Genomic DNA, 20,372 nt, shown 5'->3' with positions numbered 1-20,372 from the left:
GTCAGTATCACTCTTTTTGACCTGTAGAAAAGATGTAAATTTACTCATACAGACTGGAAAGATGCCACTGCAGACCTGAAATCTAATCCTTTGAGCTATCATGTTTGCTCAGTAGCAAAGGAAATAATGTCTAGGGACACTGAGTGGCAGTTTCACATCATGGGTAAATATGTTTTCTAAATACAAGGAGCAGCTAACCCCCATAGTTACAAGTACAGCTGTGTCACCTGTGTGTGATCTGACAGACACTGTAGCCAACAGAGGTGTGGACTGGACAGACAGTAACAAATGAGCCAGTGGCCTCATGCCCAGCTAGTCAGGCTGTCATCTCTTGTAGATTGGATTTATCCATCAGGGGAGTGAGTAGCTGAGGTTCAGTTCAGAGGCAGTCATTCTCTTAATGCTCTGTACTGCCTGACAAAAACCTCAGCCTGTCCCTGGTTAACTCATTCCTACTTTTCAAATCAAAACACAGCCAGGTCCAAGGTACTGGGACTCTCAGATAACAGCACTATTTCAGCCTCTTGTTTCAAATGCCACTGCTCAACTGGGGCAAGGAGAGTTGTGACCTGACCTCTCCGGTGGCCTCTATAATTTTCTGTGGAGTTCAATGAGCTTGACTCATAGGATCAAGGCAAAGAAGAAGAGTGTCTGGGAATGCTTTTTGCTACATGTACTGAAAGGACCTACCTGAAGAGTGCTACTTTTCATGTGGATGACTAATAAAACATGTGATACAAGTGCAAACATCAGCATCTTGAGCAGCAAATGTGCATCTCCCAGCTTTTTGAACTTTTTGTGAGCATAGCAAGTCTGTATAATCAACACCAGAAACATGCACAAGAATATAAATGCAAGTAAAAAACACACATTATCTCCTCTTTAGCTTCAGCTCTCATCCCTCTTCTGATAAAAGTTCTACATTTCAAATGCCGCCACTCTGCAAGAAGATACAGTTTCTTCTTTCTGAGCCTATTAACACATTCAACACAATAAAGACAAGATGGGGGGGAAAGGACAACAAGAGAAAGATGCTAGGGGTAAACAAAACAAAGCGACACACAACCACTTTTCTGGCAGTTCTGAGAAGCATTTACTAATCTTATCTTATGTAGAAAAATTCTGCTCTCTTTCAGGCATTCCTGAATGTACTTAGCATTGCTCTTGAGCAGGCAAAACATTCCTCGTGATTGCCTTCACATCCCAGCAATCCACAGAAGATTTTACACATTTATTACACAAAATCCTTGACATCTAATGGATCTTAAGCTGCACACGGGTTCTGAGTACCCCCAGAGCTCCCTGCCACCCTCCCATCCTGCCTTTTGCTGAGTTAATCCGCAGCTCTGCCGGCTGGGGGGACTTACCAAGGGCTTTCCGATGGGAGGAAGCAGTTTGGAGCTCGCACACACTGGAATAGCTGCTACCCAGTAATGAAGCAGGAGCTGAGGAGTCTCACTCTTTCAGTAGCTATTCAGGTAGTGCTGCCAGCTTTCTCTAGCTCTCTGCATACACACACACAGGGCGAGGGGTGGGGATGGGGGGAGTGGGAAGGGGGGAGACAGGGAGAGGCACAATAAACTCTGACTATAATTATGAGAGCTCCTTTCTACAAATTGTAGCAGCAAGAGATCCCTTCAGCAGCCTTTTCAGCATGATCTCTTTAAAAAGGAGTCCCTTGCAAAAAATTGCATCCTTCCTACTCTCTTTCACTGTAAGAAAAATTAAAGCCAGCTCTCACAGAGATTTAGTCATTGATGTATCATAGAGAGGTTATTGTTGATCAGAGTTTTATTTTTTTTTTGATGAAAGTTTTATTATAAAATCTAGCCTAGCTTGCAGCCAAAAAGAGACCTGACTTTGCTCTTTATAAGGAACAATCTCCCAGGAAAGCAGTTTAGATCAATAATTTCATGCATTTAATGACTGTATTTATGAAAGAAAGCATCCAGGCTAAGCAATTCACTAACTGAAAAGGTAACAGTTTAGTAAATACACATCATTGCCTTTTTGTACCTGCATACACCATTAAAGGAAAAATGCAATGCTACATGTAAATTCATGGAAGGATTTACAATGGAATATTATTGCATTTGGCAAAGGGATCTGAAGGATTTTAAAAAGCTTAATCTCCAAGACAGATCCTTTCTTTAAAGTTCTTCAGAATCCTATTCTTTAGAATCCTTGTTCTTTGAAGCCTTAAAATTATTTATCTTGTCATTACTCCTGATGTCACCTTTGATAAAATGAGATAAAAAATATCCCCTTCCTAAGTAAAAGAGAGAAGTGTTCTTCAACATTTCCCACCATCAATCCATCTCTCTCTCTCCCACATGATAACCCATACACTCACCTACACACATGCACAACACAATAGCAAGTGTAACAATGGGGGGGCTGAAATCCTACATTTCTTCCAATCTACCAGCAGCCTGATTCCCCAGAAAGCAGTGGCTTTGTCCAGGTCTTGGTACATTTCCAATAACTACAGGGTCATCCGTGAAGCAGATGAAGAAAAGGGTGAAAAAATATAAGTAGGATGTATGAATCTGACTTTGTCCCCATTAGCAGCACAGGGAGTTGAGTGAGCCAGCTTGGCAGAGCCCCAGTGTGACAATGACTTTAAGGACTATTAGTTGGTATCACCATTCAGATGCACCTTGAAACAAGGATGGAAATGGGAAGAAAAGAAGAGAAAATAATTGACAGAAGCCTATTAAAAAAAAATCAGTCACAACTGAGAGTTGCCTTATTGACAGTTCTATCTAAAATATGTTAGTGCTCTGCAATGTTCCATGAAAGCCTTCTTCAGCCTGCTAACATTTTTCAGGGGATGTTTTCAAACACAGCTGCTTCGTTATTAATCTCCAAAACATGTACTTAATATTTACTTTTAATCAAAGACAAATAATTTTCGGGCCTGGTACGTTTATTAGGAAATCATAGAACATGAAGTGTACAGAGAGAAGCTTCTTCCAAGGCTTTGACTTGTCTCAGTAGAAGAAGATGAAAAGATGGAAATTTCTGTCCTTTGTTGCTCCTGCCTCCCTGCTGCTCAGAGTGGATTAGGCAGCAGGTGGTAAATACAACCTTGTGTTTAAGCTGCAGACTAACACTGTCTGCCACTTCTTGGTCCTAAAGGAGCCCCAATGCAGATGGCCACAAAGGCATGTGGGGTCATTGGTGGCATAGACAGAGGCAGCCATGACTTTCAAGACTTGGTTTTTCTTGGTATAAAAAGCAGGGACTATTGGTGACCTATAGACCATACATTGCAACATCCTACTGATTGTTCATTTGCTGTGGAAGTTCAGCCTCACAAAACACATTCTTCATCTGTCTATTCATCCTCTGGAGAGGTTAGTCAGGAGATTGGCAAGCTATGATGTTTGAAATGGCAGAGAACTTCTGCCAAGGTCAGAGCAGTTTTGCCAGTACTACTGGGGATCCCTGTCAATATCCTCTCTCCCATCACGAGCACCCTTACTGCAGGACCTGGAGGGTCTGAGGCACCCTCACTACCCTCCCATAGCTGGCATGTCCATGCTCCAGCAGCAGGATAGAGCATGGCTTGGGCAAGAGCTGCAGGTATCTGCTGTAGGCAGAGCTTCCCTGCCTTGTGAGCTGTGCTAGCTGCAGCTGCAGGTTTTGAAAAGATTGTTTCTAGAAACTACAAGTAGGCAGTGGCAACATGTTTACTTTGGGAGGGCAACGCGAATAGCTGACATGTGAGATCTTTCTGCATTAAAAACAAACTGTCCAGCTGTGACAGTGTTCACAGGGGTTTTCAGGATGAGGGAAGAGACGTAGATCTGACTCCATATTTCAGAAGGCTTGATTTATTATTTTACGATATATATATTACATTATAACTATAGTAAAAAGAATAGAAGGAAAAGTTTCATCTCAGAAGGCTAGCTAAGCTAAGAATAGAATAGAAAAGAATGAATAACAAAGGCAGCAGGCTTGGACAGAGAGCGAGAGCCAGCTCTGCCGTGACTGGTCACTAAATCCAAACATCCACACAAGATCAATCACGGATCCACCTGTTGCATTCCACAGCAGCAGATAACCATTGTTTACATTTTGTTCCTAGAGCCTCTCAGCTTCTCAGGAAGAAAAAATCCTAAGAAAGGTTTTTCATTAAAAGATGTCTGTGACATCCAGCCCTTTAGCTATTCCTCCATCTGGACTTGCTAATGAGAAGCTTCACAGAGAAGAATGGAAACAGAGTTCAAAGAACACCTCTTGCCATCATGATAGGAGGGTTCTGCTCTTAGGGGATTAGATTAATTTAATCAGATCTGTGGGTTATCACTAGTGAGTGCATGCAACTTACACTTTAATAGAAAAAGATTCTTTTTTGCAGTGCAAGAATATGGGAGAACTCTTCCACAAATTACAGCTCTACAACTTGGAAAGAACTAACAAATCATCTGTGACCTGTGAATCTAATTGTATTGTGCAAAGAATGTTTCCTTCAGGGCTCTTTCCCTGATACATGTATCTCTTTGCCATTCTTCTTTGACATAAACCAATTTCTGTGGTTTCCTTGTCAATAAATATCCTTAATTTTTAATGAGTAATACTAAAGCCATTGACCTCCAGTAGAAGCAGGTTCTTAAAGAAATACCTCTCATTTTCTCTGAGATGTGCAACATTTTGCTTGAAATACACCTCTGGACTAAAATGTGCACTTAATATACTTGAGGATGAGGGTGATCTCTGGGTTTGTTATATTTCTTGCATGGATTCTGCTCTCCATCGGTATCAACTACAAGTTTTACACTGGTATCCTGCTTACTGTCTGAAAAGAATAGACTTACCTAGTACAGCATATGGTATCCTATGGTAGTCAATTTGGACTGGGCACTGACTGATTCCAGCAAGTCCTAATAATATTTTTTTTTCCTCTGTCTCTTCTTCTTCTTACTCTTTCCATGATTTATTGAGCAGAATGGTTTCAGTAAGGAAGGAGGTATTAGTGCATACTTTATAATGATGTTAGAATTATCCCAGTGTCAGTACTACTAATACAGGAGAATCAATATCAGTTTTACAATGAAAAGAAATCTGGCTGATCAGATATATGGAAGCACATAAATCATGCATGCATGCAGCTTCTGCCTCATGAGTGACACCACACTAGCTCAGATAAAACTGATTTCTGAAGACATAACTATCCCCTTTCATTCCTTTCTCACAAAATTCTAATCATTTTACAGTGCAAAGATACAGACACAGCCTTTCAGACAGTGATTTTTATGTGTGTAAGATTGCCAGAATTAAGCATGTACATCTTAATATCACAGGTGAAAGATTTTACCCCATTGATTAAAAGAATCAATTCCTTGATTCATGGAAAATTCATGAATGGGAGGAGGGAAATTTCTGTGATAAAGCTTATATTCTGTTCTCATTTACATCCAGGAAATCCTAATTTCAATGTTTTGCATCAATACTAACTGTGATCTGCAACACAATATTAATCAAGGTAATGTTGTTAAATTAAATCTAGTATAGCATGTAAAAAACCTGCAAATTCTATCTGAGGTAGAGATTCTCTCTGACATAGAGATTCAGTACCTGTGAATATTGATGTGTGTCTTTTATAAAGTTACATAGAATCAGCAGGAACTTCTGCAATGTCATACAGAACCCAAACCTCAAGGTCAAGCTGTAAAACCCTCAGGGTTTCTAAGCCACTGAAATTTTGAATTCATTATTCAAGGAGGCTGTTTCTCCTTAAATAGAAGTAGTTGATGGTGAGTGACAATTCTTTGGAATTGTGTATCAGCAATAATGCATTGCTTGTGTCAGCTGAAGTGAAAGGTAATTCACAGTAGTGTTTATTAACTAATTAGGATTACATAATGTTTTGTAATCCAGGATGAGCTGGGGAGAAAACTGTTTATAAAACCTTTGTGATTGTTTTTTTCTCTTTTTAAAAGAAAACAAATCAATTAATTTTTATGTACTTCAATAAAACCTGAGATGTTGAGTTGAAGTTATGTTCTATTGAGGGGTTTTTTGGGGTATTCATAGTAAGGAAGGTTCTAGGCAGATCCATGCAGAAGCTCAGTCTCACTCACTGTCCTGTAGTGGAGGGCTTCTATCCCTACATATTCTACCCTTGCAGATTGAAAGAGATGAAGTATCAACGCTGGTTAAACCCTCCGCATACGCAAAACTGCTGGTGTCTTCTACAAAGACACAAAGCTGGGTTAGGGCAACCCAATTGGAAGCTCACCAGTAACTTAAAATAACCTTAAACAGCATTTCCTTGCTTTTATTTACATTTGAGGAGTTTTGATGACCATCACCCACCTATTGAATCTGAGGAAACAAAAAAGCAGTTTGCATAGTAATTGCCATTGTGTGGCATATTGAAAGACCTGAGAAGTAGAAAAGAAGGACTTTAGGAAACTAACACCAGGGGCAGACTTGCCCTGGGAAGGTGACAGCTAGCAGAACATCTCTATGAAACATGGAGAAACAGCAGCACAAACAGGTGAGGTGGGTGTAAATGTGGTCACTGCTGAGTCCAGTGTTTTTCCAGCAAATTTTTAATTCCCCATGTTTTGATCTAGCAGGAAGGCATCACAGAGCATGGCTTTCTTTATCAGTCTCTGCATTTTGAACCTGTCAGAAAATTTCAGTCCTGGGCATTAGAGCATTGGTACCAGCACTCAAGTTAACTGATCTGGCTGCAGGTCTGTTTAGGCTGCCTCTCCATCCCCATGGAGGTGTTCTTCCAGTAACCCCTGAGTGATCTAAAGGAGCTTTTTTCCTTCTCCTGGCTCTGTATGGCTGTGGTGGTGGCTAACAAGCATGTGTGTGTGCTGCTGCTGTGCTTGATGAAGAAGAATCACATCAGCATGACAAGAAAAGAAACCTGCAAACAGGGATTGTACCATTTGCTTTGAAAGAGTTGAAATGTATCATTGTGTTGATGTCTTCCAGACATGAGTGCCATAACTGTGGGGAAATCACTAAAGTGTCTGGGATGTGCCTAATTGTGCATGGTTTCATGATACAGTATAAGATTAATTATCAGCTTGCCTCTGTCAAAAGGGAGAGTCTTATTATCCCCTCCCAGCTCCTCATCCCAGCTGTGATTTTTGTGGCATATTTTGAGCCAGAGCTGGCTCTCATCTGAGTGCACAACAAGAAGTTCAACACATTTAAAAGGCAGAAAATTCACCCAGCATATAAAAGCCGGTGATGGATCTCTGTGGTAGTGATCAGAATGAGTTTACTCCAAGTAAAACAGAGTGACAGCACAGGACCAGGCAAGAGAGGAGCAGAGGTTATCATATATCCTTTTCAGCAATAGGGAGCACACCTTATCATAAAATCATACAGGAGCATACCTCTGAGGTACTGTACTGCATTGCAACTCTCTGCAGTCACAGATTCCTTTAAGATTGGTTTTACATTAAACATTGTGTTATGCAGGTTTAATCAGCAAGGTACAATGTACTGCACCATCAGAAAATTAAGCACCTCTACAAGAAACAGATTTGAAACAGACCAGGGCTATTCCTTTAGATCATCAGCAAGAAAATAAAAAATCAACAACCTTCTAATTGTTTTTCTCTTTTTCCTAGAGAAAGGAAAAACAGGATTTCACTGTTGACCCTTTAATGTCAAGGGCTACTGATTAACCCAGGTCTTTTCAAAGATAATGGGGTTAACAGCATGAAAAAGGGGAAAAGATAACATGGAAAGGGAAAATGGACAGAGGTCCTCACTTCAGTCTGAGCCTAAACTCACATGAAAACAACACAAAGACCTGGGTTATGCACAGAGCATTGCCCACCATACCATCCAGGTTGAGGTGGTTAAACCTAGGAGAGCAGAGCATGTGTAATGTGGGGGTTGGAAGGGTAATTGGTGTGTTCATGCAGTGGTTGTGCTTGGGGGCAGAGACATCAACCCCTTAAACCATGCTGCAACTTCTGTCCAGATCCCCACCTCTGGGCAGAAAGTAGAGCATGGAGGAAGAGGAGTCCTGCCCTGATTTTTCCCTGTGCCTAGAAGCACAGTGATGCTCCCAGACACAGAAGGATGTACATCCAGAATGAATGCAATCTAGCTGAGAAAATGATGGTTGAAAACATGAGACAACATGGACAAGATCAGGATCACATCAAAAAACAGCTATTCTCTTTAGGAAAAGTACAAATAAATTTCCTGTCATTAATCTGACATCCCAGGCTGACTTTCTTGCAGGACATAAGTCCAGGTTGCTGTCTGCTGATTTTCCATCACTTCTCACTTCCTCCTCAGGCATAAAAAACTTTTCTGGGCCATGACTGCTTAGCTGCACTGCCTCTGCCCCCTGGCACACTGCAAGGAGCCTGGGGGAGGGAATATGAGGAGGAGGTGAGGGGTGGCTGAGGGACTCAGGCTCTGTCTCGGTACCACTGGAGTGTTAGTTGCATCTTGTCATGCCTTGGTAAATAGTTGTCCCTAATGGAAGAGAAGGTTTTGCCTTTGAACCAAGCCTTGTATTGTTAGTGAGGACACAACCACTGGTAGCACAAGGCCATGTGATGACAGCTACAGCAAGGGAGAAAGTACGATCAGCAACCTCCAGAAAAAGAGGCAGCAGGAATTGAAATCCTAGGCTGGCTACCATGGAAGCTGGATTGTCAGATAAAAGCTGAACGGAAGAAGTGGATGCAAAAACTGGGGAAGAAAATGAACATTAGCTATTTTTATTGTATCCTTGAGGGAGAGAGATGAGAACAAAGAATGCCAAAAGCATAAGAACAGCTGATAAAGGTTTACTCAGCTCAGAAAATCCTACTCCAACATTTCTTATTCTATGAAATATAAATTAAGCCATTAGTACTTGAGGGGGTTTTGATTTCTGAATATGTACAAATCTAAATGCATTCTACTTGGTGTCTGAAAACCTTGAAAGCCTGAGAAGACTTGAGATTATCCTAGCTACACAAATAGGGCATTGTAGGAAAGCCTTTTTTTTATTTCTTACTCTGTCCTAGGTAAAATAGTGCAAAGTTGCTCCTTATATGAAAAGACCATACGCTGTAACCAAAATATTTGGAGTAGATCTTTAGCTAAAAATTTTAAAAATGGAATTAGTGCAGTTTACACCAGTAGAGCATCTCGGAACTTAAGACAAATGTTACAGAGGAACAACATACTGCTGAATCAGTTTGCTCCTTTTATTTTCAGTTAATTCCCCCAACACTGCCTGTGCATGCTCTAGGCATTTTTGCAAAGATTTGGTTTAAATTCACCATGTTGCTATGCACTTAACTATGAGTTTATATTTTAGCTCAAAGAATTCATGTGTAGGGCTGTTGTTTTCACCAGACACGAGTCCATAGAGGAACAAAAGGCATAGAAATAACAAATAATAAGAGCATTTAGAAAGAAATGATAAATCCTCAGAAACATAATTGAATGTGTTGTAATTTTTAAATATAATTTATGCTTGAGACTTTCCTCCTTCTCTATATAAGCCCACAGTTCTGAAGAAGCAATAATACCCTGTGCTACTAGGTGGGCATAAGAAAGAATATGGCTGTATCTCATGGGTGCTCAGCACCTCCAGAGGTGCAACAAGACTTAAAATAAGGATTTCAGAAAGCCAAATTCAAATTCCAGTCTCAATCCTCTGCTTAACCTTTTTCACAGTGAGTCCACTGAGGAAAGGCAGGGCAGGATTTTGCTTCAGGACAAGCAACCACACAGGAAAGGGGAAAATGACTGCCTGCAGCAGCTTATGTGGTCTGGATGTGTCTATACTGCCTTTTGTACTGCACAAGGGTGCTCTGGCCAAGACCTGTGGTGGAGCACAGAATCTGCTGCAGCAGACATGACATGGAAGATTGTTATCCGTGTGCATCTTCCATGAAATATGATCATTGCAGTAATCCAACTACTGCAATTTCTGGATTCTGGCGGACACGTAGAAGTTGTTGCTTCGAGAAGGTCACTGCAGCTGGGGTTGGACTCCTCTGCTGGATGTGTGATCAGCAACAAGGAGAGGTAGTCTTCATAATTTGAGCCAGACAAGCCATCAGACTGTCTGAAGCCTGGGAAGACTGTCTGGCTTTAAAAAGCATTACCAGCAAATTATTTTTTCCAGGCTACTGCCTGTGTGTGTGCATGTGTGTTACTGACTCCAGGTTTTAAGTGCTCCTTAAGATGTACCCAAAGGACAGACCTTGCCCAGGAGCTGAAGGTAACATTGAACTTGAAGATGGCAAGGAGAAAGGGTTATGCCAGCCTAAGGCAGGGAACTTGCATCCTGCAGAATTTAATTTAGCTGGAGAGGTCATCAAAAGCCAGTCTGTGCCCAGGAATGAGAAGGGGGGGCGGGGTGGGGGGGAAGTGCCATAGGAAATGAAAATGCAGTGAACAAGTTATGGAAAACCTAAGAAACTAAAAACTTAGCAAATTGGGATTCAGTGTAGTAGTATGGAAAGCGTCCATGTAGGATGTTGGCCTCTTAAGCCTGTGGCTTTTCCACATTTTTCCTATAGGTATCAGCCAAAATGGGTCTTGATGATGATGGGGAATTTTGAAAAAACCCAGGCCAAACAATATGCATGCTGCTCTACCGTCAGCAGTGGCTAATGTGTGGAGGTCTTGATGAAAAGAAGAGTGTAGAGTTGGGTGACTCAGCCCAAGGGGAGGCAGCTCTCAAAGGACAGCTGTATCAAGACATCTCTAAACTGAGATGTGTGGTTCTGCCATCACTGACCGAACTTTCCATGTACTCCCTGCAAGGAAAAGAGTAGTCTGCTATTAGCAATGACCATGAGGTTTTCCTATGATTAATCTTTACACTTTGGAGTCAGAGAGAAGCTGTTGGCACAACCAATATGGTTACCCATATTGGAACAGATCTTGGTGGGTCAAAACATTAACTTGGTCATTAGATCAAGTATTATTTATCAGATGGTACAATGTGTTAGTCTCTAATTACCTGTTTAAAGAGATCAAAATCCAGCATTATAAAATTATTTTATCTTGAATTTAGCAAGTCTTTATTAGATTCTGTATTTACAAAAGAATTTTTCTCAACACAGAATGCATCTTGACTGTATTTTTCCAGTGTTTATTGCCCAATGGAGTAATTGAATGCGCTTCAAAAGAAAGTAGATAAAGAGGTTTGGAAGAAAGGAAGAGCAAAAAAAGCAAGACCTAACATCTATTAATTATTTCATCTTTATGTATGTAATGCATCAGTTTTAGATGCACTTACTTGTTAAGTTATTATACAGTTGTTATGGAAGCATCAAGCTGTTCACTAAGCCAATGCAAGGCATTTTAAGCAGCACTAAGTGTAAACTGAAAAGAATTCATGTTTTTTTAATGAGGTGTTTTTTGTTGTGTTGTTGTTTTTTGCTTGTATTTTCATCCCAGAAGAAAATCCAAATGTAAACCAGAGGCCTGTTTCTGCCAGCTTTTGCTCAGCTAAACCATCCCATCAGCTTTAACAGAAGAGTAGAAACGTTGGAGAATTATCCATCTGAACAAAACTTTAGGAATATCAGCTACCAAGATTGATTGCAATTCTGTCTTCAGTGCACTGTTGATTATATAACAAAAATTGTTTGATTTCAAGACATAGAGAGCCATTTTCAGTTTTATTATTATGTGTCTTTTACCCAAAGCAGACTGGACTAAATTCTTTGTTACCTTGTACTCAATATAAGCATCAACACTCTGTTTAGCAATTTGCACCCAGCTTGACCACAATGTCAATTTCCAAGTGAGAAAGCTGATCAAGGATAGGGCTCTGGCTGTTACATCATGGTGTATTAATAGGTAGCTTCACTTTTTGGGATCACCATTTTTTTTAACCTTCTGTGGAACATCAAGGTATTACTTGGAAATATTTTATTAAAATGGTGTGAGATGAGTTCTTTCAGAGGAAAAATCTGGTTTCCTGAACAGTGGGATAATTAACAGCTTGTTATGAGAGACAGTTCAGAACCTGTGATAAAATAGAGGTAGGGCTCATGACATTCTGTTCTTTATTGTCTAGATACAAAGGCTGGCCCACCAACAGCACACTCTAAATGTTTGGTCACAGAACACCAGAATGGACAAGGTCTGCATGGACCACAGTTGTCATCTGGCCCAGCCTCCCTGCTCAAGCACATCCTAGACCACATTGCACAGGAATTGCATCCAGACTGTTCTTGAATATCTCCAGTGAAGGAGACTTCACAGCCTCTCCAGGCAACCTCTCCCAGGGCTCAATTACTCGAATAGTAAAGAAGTTTTTCCTCATGTTCAGATGAAACTTCCTGTGCATCAGGTTCTGTCCATTGCTACTTGCCTTATTGTTTGGCACAGCCAAGAACAGGCTGGCTCCATCCTCTTGACACACTAATCCAGATGCTCAGTCTTGCAAATCATCATTTCAGTGCAGGACTTGAGAAAAGTCTAGTCCTTACTTACAAAAAATGTCATTAAATGTTAATGGTGACATTTCCTAGGGAAGTCAATAGTTTGTCCTTTTTTGTTTATTCCTAAGGGCCTCAGAAGGAGGTTAGAGTAAGGTCAGGAAAACCAAGGGAAGTTGTTTCCACCTTCAATAGCTCTACTGAAGTTACACAATAAAAATACCTTTATTTTTGAGAAATTTTAACTAATTCAGGTTACTGAGACGTGTCTCAATAAAGAGCCAGCACACCCATTGATGGTAAGTATCATCATAATCATGTTTACAGTTGTGACAGATTGCAGGTTAATTAGACAACTTAGAGATGGAAGAGACAACAAAAGAAAAAAAAACAGTAGTTAAACCATGTTTAGTGTGGCTACAGCAGTTTTTTCATTGGTATATATTAATTTCACTTAAGTGTCTCCTCTACTGTGTTTTTTGAAAGAGAGCTTGAGGCCACTCCTGTAGAGGACATTGCACGTAAGAAGGATGAAATAGGAGGAGAAAGATACATCAGTCACACAGATCACAGAGCACACAGCAAAGTGCCTCACATGGTGGAAGAAACCTGTGTTGAGGCACCTGAGTCTCACACCTTCATTGTTTTAGACTCAAGAAAAGCACCTTAAGTAAGGCAAATACCTTTTTACAATGAAATCACTTCCCAGGTTAATGGCAGAGACATTTAGTGGCTACCCATCCTCAGCCTTCTACCATCTAAGCACATGAGGTGGCATGTCTCTGTTCAGAGACAGGATCTAGGACGTAGGGTTTAGATGACCCTATGAAACCACTACATGATTTGCTCTCATTCACAAGAGGTGATAGCTCACTCAGCTATCATCAACCTTCAGCACAACTCCAGCTGAAAGGAAAGGATCTGTCTCATTCATTAACGTGAGAGCATCATGTATGTACCTGAGTTTCATCTAGTGTTAATCCTTTTATTTCAAAGCTTTTCTCATAGTATGTGTTAAATTCCTATAGAAATATTTCCATTGATCTTGGATTTTGCCTTTAGCACACTTTACTTCTGTGCCTGTAATAATCTGACACACTTTTTTAACTATGAGAAAAAATCTTTCTTTTTGACTACAGCAACACTGATTGATTCTGTGCTTACAGATGGATTTTGTTTTGTGGGCTTTTTTTTTCACTCATGCTTCAGAAAAGTATTGGTTGGTTGTATTCCCATAACTGAAATAAACCAGTGGCACAGGAGAAAACTGCCACATTTGCTGAAACGCCACAGACAAATTGCTATTCCTTTAGCTAACCTTATTTTTTTTATTTCCCAAGAAATGTGCTACAGTTCTAAAGAGAACAATTTCAATGGAACGAAATGCTCTGCCTTTATAAAGAAAAATGAGATAAACTGGGAATGGGGAAAGAGTAGAGATATTTCTGGTTATTCTGAAAGTTTTTACTCTTTCCCAGTAAAACATGATTAAAAGAGTGTGCAAAGTTCAGGGCTGTAGGGTTTTCCTAAAAGACATGCAGACTTAACTCATTGTTCAGGTGAGAGAGCTCATTCCAATGAATGATGGCATTTAGCAAACTCTTACAAGACATAACATTAAAACACCAATTCTTTAAGTTGTCTCATGCTGGCAGGTGCCCCTGTGTCTGCTGGATCTTTAAGAATGGGCACAGGATCCCATTCAGGCACTGACATTTTGGGTAAATAGGCTATTTTTTAAATGCCATGGCATACTGGTTGTGCTTTGAGATATGCCCACATGAATGAGGTAAAGAATGGGAAGGCTGGGTGTACAAACAAACCAATGAAAGACAGTAGCTGTCTAACTTGAGCCCTGCTGGTCTGGGGAAAAGGTCCTCACACTTTTGCTCTTTTCACTTAAATTGCTTTGCCATTATCTGGATCTCTAATTTTCTTGCAGACTTTCCCTGGGAACAGAAAAAGGAATGGACATAATAGAAGGATCAGACAGCTGTGAGTACAGAATCTATTGTGCAGTTAGAGTCAAATTATTGTGGGTCTGGTCCTGGGACATGCCCAGAATACACAACCCTTACTAAAGTCATGATAAGCAGCCCTCAGCATCTCACAGATACAGTCCATGGCAAAATAAGGAGTCATCCAGACTGTTGCTAATATTGACAGAATTTTGAGACTACCTAAATCCATAAGAGATTTAACCTCCTAAATACATGATTCCCAAATCATTTTGATACTTGTGTGTCCCAACAGATATTTATATTCATTCATATGCCTACGTGTCCACCACTACACACACAACTATTGATGACCTGTTTGGCTCTTTCTATAATATCTTGTCTTTGGAGCAAGACTTTCCCTTATTACAACCCCATCAAGCAAATAGATGTTTTCACAAATGTATAATCAACACAATAGAGATAAGACTTGGTATAAGAAAGCTGGAATGCAGTTCCTAAAGAAGCTGAAAAACTTGTAAATAAATTGTTAAATAGCCTATTTTGACCAGCATCCAGATGTGGTTCCAGTTTCACTTCTGTAAGTGGTGAAGGGTAGTTTCACCTTTTTAAAAGATTTGATGCCCCCATTGGAGTGGAAATACCAATTATAACCCAAAAATTTTCTGATGTCTGAGGATTACCTAGGTTTGGTTCTATGGTTGGTGAGTTGTGAAGGCAATGAGCAATACTAATGCTTTATTAAAATGATTGTGATACTAACATAATTGGTTATTTCAAATACAGGTAAATTGTTTTCTTCTGCATGTTTCTCATGGTGAATTTAAAATTAATGGACCAGTGTATTATGCTGACAGATTCACCAGGTGTCAAATACTCAGAATGGTAATGGAATGATTAAACAGATTGAAGGAAACAAGGACAGATATCAGTTACAGCAAAAACCAAGTTTTCTAGAATGGAAAGTAAAAAAATACCAAAACACTGTGAGGATAAGAGCTCTAGTTCTGGTTATACATACGTGTATGATAGACCCTATTTTCATTTTCAGAGTTACCAACAGGAAAACTGCTCTAAACATGATGTATAACTGTGTGTAGGCAGATTTATGTCTTAGCCAGCCCTTTAAAAATGCTGACAGGTGTTGGAGATGGAACTGACATTGAAGGGACTCTCTGTATAAGGTGTCAAGGCTTGTTTTATCAGCAGATGGGCAACTAAACAGTGTTGAGCCTTGAAGGCAATGCTGTCTTCAGGTACTAAAGAGGAATTTGTCTCAGCTTGATTTATGAGGAGTAGTGAATTATGGTATGTGGTCAGTGTGGATCTAAAGCTTAAAAGGAGCCTTTCCTGCCTGTAGGAATCTGTCTTGCCTATTTCCAAACCAAGATACCAGTCCTGGAGATATTTTTTTCTTCTTCTTTCTTCCTCCCATTGATTACAGTAATATGAGGTGGTGTTCATTTCCTTGTGGTCCCTCTGACTTTCACCCTTTTGCCTGGATTTTGTTGTTGGCAGGTAAACTAATACCTAATAATTTTTCAAGATAAATTCAGCAAAATTTTTCAAATAACACCTGTCACACTCTTTTCTTACTATTCTTTTTACATCTATAAATTCATTTTTTCCTCTCTTTCCCATGTTTTGATGTTTTCTTCCCCTTCTTTGTTGCACAGTCCTTGCCCAAGTTCCCAAATCCTGAACTCTGTTTTCATTCCTAGATATCTCTCTCTCCCTTCCTGCTTTTTCCAATTTCCTTTCCCCCTTCAATTCTCTTTTCACATCCTTTGTCTGGCTACAACTGTCACAGTATGAGGGGAAACTGGTGCTTGACCTGTTGCTCTTCAGGCTCTCACACACTCAAGCATGGATTCTCCAGGGTCACCACGTTTTTGTCTGCTGGGAAGAGCAGAAAAACAGAGAGACACATCCCACCAGTGCAGCACATCAATATTTAATGGTACAGAAAAGTACTCTCTGGGAATGGACATTAGTTCTTTGAGTGGATACTAATAATGAATTACAGTCACTTCTAGCTCTAAAGTGAAGGATGTTTTGAAGACTACATTTTCTTTTGCCACCCTGTTTCTCACAGTGCCCACTTCACTGGGTCATGGGGATGACTGGTGTAATAAGCCAAAAATGTGGCTATTTAAACTTGAAGGTTGTCCTCCTGTCACTAACGTTAAAGAAAAATATGCCACATTAAGGTCTTTCCTGATTGATTTTTTTCTAAACATGGCAAATTATTTCATTAGCTTTTAAGATAGCATTGATTTGAGCAAGCAAACTGATGCAGAAATATTAGTGAAGGCATAATTAGTGTGCTTTTCCCCCTTTTTCAAGATTGACTTAAGATACTTTAGTGAGAGTAATTTTTTCCATTGATAACCAAACACTGGCTTAGAGAGTATGGTCTCATGACATTTATCCCATCCTACTTAAACAGAGAAGTTTGGAGTTTTTTAATGCAATTTGTTTCACAGAAAATGCATTATTATGGCTGAATACAGACTTATATCCAAAGTAGGACATTTCCTGGTCAACTTTGCAAAGCTGTGACAAAAATTTCCCTGAGTCACTTAATTAGACCCTATCTGTGAAACATTTATCAATGCAATTGCCTTCTAACAATATATTCTCTTTTTCCACTCCTGCCTGACAAATTTTGTGTATATTTGTTTGTAGATACAAAAAGTAAGGTCTTCCCATCACTTGAAATGAAATAGATCAATTTATCCTTCACTATTGTAATTATGTCAGAATAATCACTTTGCCCCACTGGCAACCTCCACCTTAGCTCCCAGGATGAGCTGTAATTTGGTTTCTTTGCCAACTGAGATCCTCATTCATCTCATGATGTTATTCTAAGCACAGTCTGCAGGGAGATTGTTTTGCTTTTGTCTGCAGGCTGGACTGAAGGAGCAACTGTCTGTATTATTCACCTAGGGCACTATTAAGGATGAAAATAAGAGTTCAAGAAAATGGGAATACAAGCCTCCCTAAAATTCACAGTTGCACAGTGAAACTTCATGTCATTTACAATGAGAGGAGTAGTTATGGAGTGACAGTGAAATTTATCAGGAGTATGTGGAATTGACCACTTACCAGTGCAATTAATTGTGGATAATAGACTTGCCAGAAAATGGATTTCAGATTGTTAAATTTTGACATTGACACAGAATTTATGTATACAGATTTATGTATATTCCATCTGAAGTGGAAGCTCATAAAAAACTTCTCCTTGCCCCAGTTGCCCATCTGGTAAAATCAAGAAATATTTAAATATATGGTCCTTTCCATAAATGAGGATGTTTTGAGCACATAAAGGATATGTCCACATATATACAGGATATATATGCATATGCCTTGGATATGAAAATACTCTACATTTACTTTCAGTAGTTCCCCTTGAGTTATTGCTTTTCTTTTATAATTTCTGTAATGTTTTCATTTCTTTCCCAACTACCTTGGTCTGAAATGTTTTTAATAGTCCCTTGCCAATATAATTTCCACAGCATGTATTATTTATTTAGATGTTGCTAATAGTACAATATTTCAACTGTCAAGAAAACTGATGTCTAGACTTTCTCACTTCTTTGGTTTAAATGACAAATAAGTTACACCTTCTGGGCATATTTCTTAATGATAAATAGTAACTATCTCCCTAGCTTTGTAGACCCAACAAGAGGAAGGACTAAGATTTCTGAAGGAACACATTCTTTCTAAGTTGTACAAAGAGTGTCATCTCAGTATTTTTCAGGTCTGCAATTCAAGAATTTCTAGTTTCAAAGTAATAGATGTATATGAATTACTCCTCAAAAGCAAATTTTGGAAGTCTCAGACTTGACTGGAAAGCACTTATATTTCCATTTCCTCTTCTCCTTTGGAGCAATGACTTTTGGTGGTTCTTGTCTAGGCAAAAGCCCAGTGAAATCAAAATTAAAGGTCCTACAAACCTCTGTAGAGTTAAGTCTTAGCTGAAATTGTAAATTAATGAATCAAATAAAAATATGGAAAGGTCTGTTCCACTTTCATGGAGGAAATTTTTGTAGGTCTAATTTTTCCCTTGTAGTCTACCACTGTTGCAGAAGACCTTAAACCTTACAGCAACCAAAGCATTCATATTCTTTAAGTTATTCACGTAAATAGTACCTGTTTTGTCTATAAAGCTCCATTATTTTATTTTAATTCTTTATTTTAATTCTTAAAAGTAAGTAGCATCAAGGCTTCTCACTGGCAACATATCTCCTACCAATCACTGTCTCCAGACCACTGTAATCTGGATTCCCATTCCGAATTAAGAGCATAAGTACCCCGGAGAAAGAGCAATATAGTCCCAACAAGAGTTCTTGCTTCAACTGTATTTCAAAATGTTCCAATATGACTCTTGGAAAAACTGTTACAGGACAGTCAGCAAACGCATCACATTACTCCTTATCTGTGTCCAAAGTAGTTGGCTGCTCCAGGGTGTAGTATAAGATTCCTCTGTTGACTTGGGATCTAAAGGAACTCATCTAATCAAGAGGTCATGAAAACCTCCAAACTGAGCAATCCAGAGAATCCACTCTCCAGTGGCTCTTAATTTATTGTACAATAAAAGAAAACAAGCGAGTCCTGTTATGAATGACACAGTTGCAAGTGTTCAATAGTTCTTCTGGGAATTTTACTTAAGCTTGTGTAGACATACACACTATATTCCAGGATGATTTTCTTGCTGTAAAAATACCAGAGAACTTCAATGCAAAACTTATCTGCTGACACACTAAAATACCAGAAAATTATTGCACAGTACCATAGCTCATTCTAATTAAATTGACTCAGATTTTTAAAGTTCTCTTGACAGATTGTGCCACTCTTGTTCCTTGTCATCATTTAAGTATAGCTACTCAATAAATGTATCTTCCTTCATAAGAAATAACACCAACAGTTTGTTTCTTGGCTTGAAATAGTAATTTTTTCTCTCAAAATTTCCATTTAAGGTGGAAGGGTAAATTATAGATATATATCTCAGGCTGTGTTTCTTACAACAAGCCTGTATAATTACATTGTGACTCCTCTGGAATATCTTTTTAGAAATTACATTTAGAATGTGTTTACACTTGGATCACAAGGAATCTGTCAAAAAACCAAATCTACTTCTGATCTTGAACATTTATATGAAATTATGATTTTATACATACTCATGCCTATACCTATATATATATATATAAAGAGAAATAGAATGACAAATCAAAGAAAACTCTGCTTATATGTTTATGTGTATTGCATGTGTGTATGCTAGTTGTATGTAGAGGGAGAGAAATGGGATTCCAATGACTAAAAGTTGAAATAGCGAATACGACATTTGAATATTTGCTGTGTAAATAGCAGTGCTTTCTCTTTTTTTCTTTTAGGGGCTACCTGTGTGAATGTTTCAATGAAAAATATGCAAAAAAAAAAAGAAACATCCGATTAGAAAGAGGTGCTGGACAGTGGATAAAGTTTAAAGACATACATTTCATTGTGGCAGCTTCATTGCTGTACATGAAATAAGAAATTGCCAATAATATCATTATCTGAAACTATGGTGATGTAAAAAGTGTTTCTTGAGATTTTCAATGCCACCTTTGAGAATTTGCATGAAAGAAATAAATTAGATGTTGTACAAAAATCCTAGGAACGCCTTCCCAGAAGGAAGTACAGCTGATATGTGTTAGTCTTTTGTTTCCAGCAATAATACAGAACATTAGGTAATGTATGTTTCTCACCATAAACCCTCACTCACATGTGTTCAGTTAAGGACTGGGCAGCCCCTTTGAACAGCAGTTGTGGCTTCATACCACCTTCATTTACTATTCAAATAGCTTTATTGTCAACGTTAGCAAAAACATGATCTTTTCTGTGCATTATATTATTCTTATATAAATAAATTCTGATTTTGGTGTTGATTAGAAACAATCCAGAGACACTGTTGGTGATATAGACACCTAAAAGTTATGATCATGCTTTGTAGATGCAGGAAAATTCTGTGTAT

At 39.0% G+C, this 20,372-nt stretch overlaps 1 protein-coding gene and 1 long non-coding RNA gene across 2 annotated transcripts in view; one reads left to right on the top strand and one right to left on the bottom strand.

Annotated features, from left to right (window-relative positions):
- The window catches only part of ST6GAL2 (ST6 beta-galactoside alpha-2,6-sialyltransferase 2), a 173,481-nt gene extending 171,829 nt beyond the window's left edge, over positions 1-1,652 (bottom strand). Inside the window, exon 1 of the mRNA XM_054628351.2 lies at positions 1,368-1,652. The gene's annotated coding sequence lies outside the window, so the exon portion shown is untranslated. The remainder of the gene's footprint in view (positions 1-1,367) is intronic.
- LOC143693319 (uncharacterized) lies at positions 1,339-19,815 on the top strand. The gene is made up of 3 exons (XR_013180820.1): positions 1,339-1,478; positions 14,341-14,393; positions 19,753-19,815. It is a non-coding gene; the product is annotated as an uncharacterized LOC143693319 (long non-coding RNA).
- Positions 19,816-20,372: the final 557 nt, after the last annotated feature.

This window comes from Agelaius phoeniceus, chromosome 2 (assembly GCF_051311805.1).
Source record: "Agelaius phoeniceus isolate bAgePho1 chromosome 2, bAgePho1.hap1, whole genome shotgun sequence".
Classification (NCBI taxonomy): Eukaryota; Metazoa; Chordata; class Aves; order Passeriformes; family Icteridae; genus Agelaius; species Agelaius phoeniceus.
Note: the sequence above shows the minus strand (reverse complement) of the source record. Positions and strands in the feature narration are given on the sequence as shown.